This window comes from Mercurialis annua, linkage group LG3 (assembly GCF_937616625.2).
Source record: "Mercurialis annua linkage group LG3, ddMerAnnu1.2, whole genome shotgun sequence".
NCBI lineage: Eukaryota > Viridiplantae > Streptophyta > Magnoliopsida > Malpighiales > Euphorbiaceae > Mercurialis > Mercurialis annua.
In genome coordinates, this window is record NC_065572.1 from 61,152,380 (window position 1) to 61,159,997 (window position 7,618).

Sequence of the window (7,618 nt, forward strand, 5' to 3'; positions counted from 1 at the left end):
TTCATGTATGAGAAACTTGAAGTTCTCATATTCTCCAAGAAGCAATTCTAGCTTCTTTGCCTTCACTTGAGTAGAACCTTCATGATAGTTCTCTAGTGTTTTCCACATTTGCTTGGCACAAGTCAAATGTTGAAGTCTACTCATTTCTTCTTTTGAGATTGATGAGAGGAGAGTTGCAATAGCTTTCCTATTAAGACCATTCTCCCTCACTTGATCCTTGGACCATTCTTCCCTCTTCAAAGGAGCACCATCTTCATCAATTGGATGCTTCCAACCTTTAAGAAAACACTCCCAAAGATCAACCCCTTGCATATCCAAGTAATTTTCCATCCTATACTTCCAAATTTTGTAATTTGAACCATCAAGAAAAGGTTTGAGAGTGATGAAAAAAATTTCGGTTGCCATTTTTGAATCGAAAACTCTAGCAATTAAGCGAAAAGAAGAGCACCTTGCTCTGATACCAATTGAAAGACCCTAAGGGGTGTTAGGCAAACCGGTTTTGATTTCGAAAACGGAAGTTTAAAATTTTTTTAAAGCGGAATTAGAATTTCAAACAAGTTAGGGATAGAGAAGAAAGACACAAGAGATTTAGAGTGGTTCGGATCACAACTCGATCCTACTCCACTACTCAATTAAAGATTGAAATTTTAGAATCCACTAAAGGGATAGGTGATTTTTCAAGGATAATCACAAACCCACACAAAGAGATTTTCTAGAGATTATCTCAAACTCACAAAGTGATTTTTCAAGGATTATCACAAACCCACAACTTGAGTTTTTCTAAAGCTAAACTCTAACTCACAATGATTTAGGAGTTTCCAAGATTACTCCAAAAACTACAACAAACTAATTGATTTAAAGATTGTGTGTTTGTTGTTTCAAGGTGTGTAAATCATTAACCTTGAAACAATGCAAATGGGTTCCTATTTATACCCAAAGCAATCCTACAAAAGCTACAAACAAACAAAAACACTTTTGCAGAATTCCACTGGGTCGCGCCCGCTACCCAGGGTGTCGCGCCCGCGACTCATGCCATTTTGGCATTTCTTCAACGGCTAGTGCCACGTGCCAGCGCTTCATAGGGGGCTTCATAAATAGATCCGTTGGGACTCCAACGGTTGGCTTGGTCGCGCACGCTATTATCTTTGTCGCGCCCGCTATGCTTCAACGGTCACTTAGGGTTTGGAAAACCAGAAGGTCGCTGTAATATCCCGTATTTTTCTTAAAAAAAAATTTAAATTTAATTTTTACATTCCGTCAAGTTTTAAGTAATTTATTGTTTATAATTAAATATTTTTATTTAATTTTATTGAATCGTTCGTTGATTTGGTCGTGGTTCGATTCGTGTTTGGTGTGTATTAATAAAATAAAAACAAAAACAAAAACAAAACATTTATATAAATAAATATGCATGCAAAATAAAAGGGCTAATTACCCAATATACTTAAATTTGGGCCAGGTTTACTTTTATACTGACCCAACTTATTGTTTACTTTTCACACCACCCAAAATAAGAATTATAACCTAATTGCTTTGAATTATAACTTTCTTACCGTTTTTTCTTTTTCCCTTTGATTTTGGCGGTTTCTTCTTCTTCTTCTCCGTGATTCTCATTCTGCTCCTCCACGATCTCTGCGATCAAAGTTCTGGTGCTCCACGTTCTTACTCGCTTTCTTCCATTATCACATTCGTTTAAGTTTTTATCTCCATTATCTCATACATTTCAGTTATCTTCTTCATTATCTCCGCCATTACGCCTCCGCCGTTCCGTTTTTGCTGTTCCATCTCCGTCGTTTCGCCTCCGTCGTTCCGCCTTTGTCGCCGCGCCATCTTTCTTTTCTCTTTTTGATTTTAGATCTGAAATTTTTTGTTCTTTATGTTTTCATTTTCAGATCTGTAATTTGTTTATCTCTTACTGTTTATTCACCATTAAACATGTATAAAGAGTATTTTTAAAGAATTTCATACTTATTTCATGATATGTAGAATAATTTTGTGATTTTATGTAATAAAATTCTGTTAACTCTGCATTTTTTTGTGTTTTGTTGTATTTCTGCGTTTTTTTATTCTGCAGAACGATTTGTAGATGATGATTGATTGTTGAATTACTGTAATGTTACAGTCTTGTTGATTTTATGTTGACTTTATGTTGATATTATGTTGATATCAACTAATTTTTTTTATTTTTAACATTGACAAACAAGATAATATTGTCTATGAAATAAATGCCTCCTGTAAGTTTGCGGAATAGATGTTTATTTGAAAAGCAGCAGGATGGAATGTGGAGTGCACATATTTGTTTGAATGATTGATCTCTTTGTATTTTTTTCTCGGTAAACGTTCTGAAATTCCCTACATAAACATATGTTATTAGTATTCAGCCATTTTTATATAACTTTCATTTTCTAGAGTGTTATTTTATTAGAATATACTAAATTCATTTCGGCATTTTTGAAATTTGGTTGGTTTTTTTGCTCCTTATATTATGTTCTACGTACAAACTTTATTATAAAATCAATGTTGAATTTTATTGATGTACAATTATTTAAGCTATATTAATCAAAATCAACGCAAAATCAACTCGATGTCAACCTAAAATCAACCTAAAATTAACATGCACATATCCCTAAAATTAATTGAAAATCAACACAAAATCAACATAAAATCAACATGTGTATACTATTTGTTATTAAAATTAATCAAATATCAACTTAAAATCAACACAAAATCAATATAAAATCAACATGTGTACATTATTTATTGTTGACATTTTTGTCAGTTTTAATATCAACACAATATCAACATAATATCAACAACATTTAATAAACTAGATAGTATTAATTTTATAAATCTTTTTAACACTAATTTTTATTTTTAATATTTATTTACCTTTATTTTGCTAATAATTAATCAAAATTTATTATTTATCATATATTTTATTTTTTATATATATCAATATAAAATCAACATTAAATTAATCAAAGATTAATAAATTATTTTTTCAATCTAAAATACCAACACAAAATCAACATAATATCAACATAAATTCAAATTTGTAATATAATAATAATTCAGAATCATTATTTATATTTTTTATCTATATCAAAATTAACACCATGTCAACACTATATCAACATAAGATCAACATTGTAACATTACAATAATTTAACATCGTTATTGTCTTCTTCACCGATGCTAAAATCAACAAAATATCAACCGAAAATCAACACCATATCAACATTGTAACATTACAATAATGCAACATCATTATATGTCTTATTCCCTGATACTACCATATAATTATCTAGTCTCAATTTAATTTAATTTAATTTTTTTAGTTTATTTCACAGACAATGTTATCTTAGTTGTCAATGTAAAAATTAAAAAAATCAGTTGATATCAACATAAAGTCAACATAAAGTCAGCAACACTGTAATATTACAATAATTCAGCAATCAATCATCATCTACAAATCGTTCTGCAGAATTAAAAAAAACGCAGAAACACAAGAAAAATGCAGAAATAACAGAATTTTATTCCATAAAATCACAAAATTATTCTACATTACATGAAATGAGTATTATATTCTTTAAAGATAATCTTTATACATGTTTAATGGTTGAAAACAACAGTAAAAAATAAATAAATTACAGATCTGAAAATGAAAAAAAAAGAACAACAAATTTCAGATCTAAAATCAAAAAGAGAAAAGAAAGATGGCGCGGCAAGATAAAGGTGGAACGACGGAGGCGAAACGACGAAGATGGAACAGCAAAAACGGAACGGCGGAGGCGGATTGATGCGAAGAACAAATCTGAAATTTGTGTGAAAGGTGAATTGAAAGAGAAAGGAGAGAGAAATTTGAGGAGAGAGAAAATAATTGTAATTATGAAGATTTGTGTTATTAGGGTTCTATTTATATGGATGGTATAAAAGTAATAATTTTTCCCTTGCATGGTAGTTTTAAAATGTCAAATATGTGTTGGTATAAAAGTAAATCAAACATGAATGTTGGTTATTTGAGTAAGAAGCCCAAAATAAAACCCTATGCTTTATTATCCATGTAACTAGGCCCGTTTCTTTTATTAGTAACATGAAAGGCCATAAAGAAAGTCCATACAATTTGTTTACTTAATTATGCTAATTCTGCAATCATCTTCTTCCAACCTAAGTATATAAACATCTGTTTCACGCTTCTATCAACTAAACCTAATTTTTCTCATATCTTTGAAACTAAACTTAGCCGCCATTCTTCCTAATCATTATGAGATAATACTCTTTATCATTCCATTCCAAATCGTCTCAAGCCGGTAAGTGATACGTCATCCTTTTCATTATTCGTTTCGATATCGTAATTATCGTTCTTGATTATATCTCGTACGTTTCAGCGTCGTTTTTGGATCCGTTTCGTTCTAGTTGTACTAGACTCTCACCTCTACAATTCCCATCTTCGTTCTCGCCAAACGGTACGTAATTAATTTCGTTATAGTCGCCGCCGTTTCTTCGTTTTTGCGTGTTCGTTTTCTCTGTTAGTGTTAAGGTTGCTGCCGAATTTTGTTTAAGTCTGATTATGATATTGTGATGTTTCTAAAGCTTAATTCATGCCTTGATTAATAATATATGTTCTTTGCTGAAGTTTTGATATTCATATTCACGTCAAATATTCTTTTGTTTGCAATGATTACTCGGTTACGTTGCGGTTCAAGTCAATCGCTGAATTTGATCCTTTTCTTCCTTAGAGTTTGGGTCCTTGCTAAGTTTTTGAATTGTTTGATAACCATATAATATTTTTAAGGGTTGTTATAAGCTTGAGTTTTGGTCACTGTAACTTTGGAATTTTTTTGAATTATTGGAGATGAGTTCTTGCTTGGTTCTGTATTGCGGGCTCTGTTTTGTTCAAAACAAGGATGGTGTTTTGTTTATTGAAAGTGATGATCAATATGTTAGGTTTGTTAATAAATTTTGTTTTGTTTAATGAATTAATGTTAAGGAATTAATGATTTTGTGAAAGCCCATTTCGTTGTCTCTGTTAGTATTATTGTTGAGAATGAGTTGTTGAAGGTTGAGCTTCTTCTTACGAAAAAGACAACGAGGTGTCAAATGTGTGTTGGTTGTTTTGAATTATTCTTGGCTAAAGGTTTTTTTAGGTCACTGAAATTATTTACTTAAAACCTATTGATTCCTTAACTTATTTATTAACTGTTTATATTGATTTTGTCATTAACCTACGATTTTGATTCCGACTTATTAATTAGCGGTTTATTAATAATATTATTTATGATTTTAGATTACTTTGGGCATTATTATTTTAAATTGAGAATTTATATTAATCTTATTATAATTTAAATATTTTTGATTTAAATTATTTATTTAAACTTTACTCAATGGAAATTGGATATTATTATTAATTATAATTTTGGGTTTTTGGCTCAACGTGCCAATGTGATTAAATTTGTATTTTTAACTTTTGGTTTTCGTTTCGTATTATAAATTGGCAAATTGAAAACGATGATTATTTTATAATCTAAATTAATATAATTACTTGGGTAATTATATTTGATTTTAAATATCTTTTTGGTATGTCATTTTGACTAAATTATAATTTAGCCCTTGAACGTTTTTAAAACTTATTTGATTAAATTTTCGATTGTAACTTGGGTTACTTGAGGTTAAAGCTATTGGCTTCCGTTTTAAATATTGATTTATTATTTTATCAAGTTGATTTTATAATTATAAACTATGGTTTATAATTGGGTATGATTATACTTATTTTATCAAAGTGATTTTGGGAATTATAAACTCTGGTTTATATTTTGATAAAATATTTTGGGTCGGGTTAGACTTGGGTCACCCGACATATGAGGTAGCTTGGTAGTTATTGATAACTCGGCTAACCCAATATTTGAGGAAATTGATTTAAGTTATTAATTATTTATTATTTAAGTAATACTTTTCGGAACGGATTTTAAAGCGGAAACCCAATAGACTTGCCTTATTTATTTATTTGAGTATTGTGTTACTCGTTGTGGTTCATTTTTGACTCGGGTCATTACGTGATTAATTGTTCATTCTATTCTGGTTACGTTTATGCTTAACTGAGTATTGTGCTAGTCTTATGTGGTGTCTAGTATTCTTAGAGTTAGGGGTTGAATGGATTTTAACTTATATATTATTTTAGACCCGTCCACTGCTCGTGTTTCGGAGTCTACGCAGGGTTAGCTGGTTGCCAAAAATCACGTGGATAAGCAAGCAGTGAGTTTGTAGTGCTATTTACCGCTTTATTAAGTACCGCAATTATTTTAGTATTATAAATGTTTTCGAATTGTTTTAAGCGATTATGGATCTGGATTGAAACGAGCTACTCGATAGGCTTGTATCGAGACTGTGTGCACCGGTAAGTACTCTGGGATCGGCAGACTAAGGTCTTGCTTACGCTGGTAATTTGACGAGGATTTGTTCCTGTCCACTTTGGGTTTTCAGTATGCTATGTCATACTTACGCTGGGATCATTTCAATACTGTTATTCCATAATCATATTATATTAGTATAAAAATGTTTTGATTTAAGGGTTTTAAACTTAATAAATGTAAATAGTATTGCGAACTCATCTCAGTATATCTGACCCCGTTGTTTTCCCAAATTTTCCAGGTTTATGATTTGAAAGCTGGTCCACTCCGATCCTTTTATTCTTCGGAGGTTTATTTTATTTTAAATAAATTGTCAAACTGATTTTTATTCTTAGACCGCAGTAGTAAACTAGAAGTCCATATTATATTAGATGTTTGTCAGATTGGTCTGATTGGCTTTATTTTATGCTTTTACATACTTATTTGTTTAACTCTGGTTATTTATTATTTAATGTAAGTAATTATATTTCAGTTGTTATATTACTTTGTATGTTTGATTTTTATCCGCAAGGCTTGCTACGGGTTTTGGTACAACCATACCCATACCCTAGCGCCGGTCGCGATCCATGAATTTGGGTCGTGACAAAGTTGGTATCAGAGCTTTGGTTTCAAACCAAGGCCATTGCATGCTATGTGTTTACTTTGTTAAGTTTGTTATTGAGTCATAGGTACTACTGTGGAATTAGGATTCACGTCTTGTCTTTGAAACGTCATCTTTTGATTTTAAAATTTTCTTCCTACACCGATAGAATTGTGTCGAGTCAGTTATTTTTATGTCTTGATTTGATGCTAATATTTCTGTTGTTGATGCTCTTTCGCTTGGGTGATTTTATTGCTTTTGATTTCTCGGGAAATTATATTTTGGTAATTTGCTTAAATTCATTTTTGGGCATGATGTTATTTTCTTATCATGTTGTACATGCGTTTCACTGGGTGATAACTTTTTGGCTCTTTTATGCCTTTAATAAAAAATTGTTGACGTTGAATTATTTTGTGAGTACTTCGGGTTTTGTCCGAGAGCCTTCATTTTTTTCTAAAAAAATGATATTTGTCAGGATTTGACACTTTTTTGAGTTTAAATGATTTTTGCCCGAAATTTTTTTTCACGTTTGTAAATTTCATTGTTGGCCACGTATTGGTTTTAAACTACCTTAAGGAAATTATTTTGCTTAACTAGTGTTTTGACGTAAAAAGTCAAATGGATAGTCTGG

At 30.7% G+C, this 7,618-nt stretch overlaps 1 long non-coding RNA gene across 1 annotated transcript; it reads left to right on the forward strand.

Moving 5' to 3' along the window:
• Positions 1-4,100: 4,100 nt before the first annotated feature.
• On the forward strand, positions 4,101-6,798 carry LOC126674149 (uncharacterized). The gene is made up of 4 exons (XR_007639453.2): positions 4,101-4,310; positions 4,389-4,466; positions 6,179-6,252; positions 6,649-6,798. It is a non-coding gene; the product is annotated as an uncharacterized LOC126674149 (long non-coding RNA).
• The last annotated feature ends 820 nt before the right edge of the window (positions 6,799-7,618 follow it).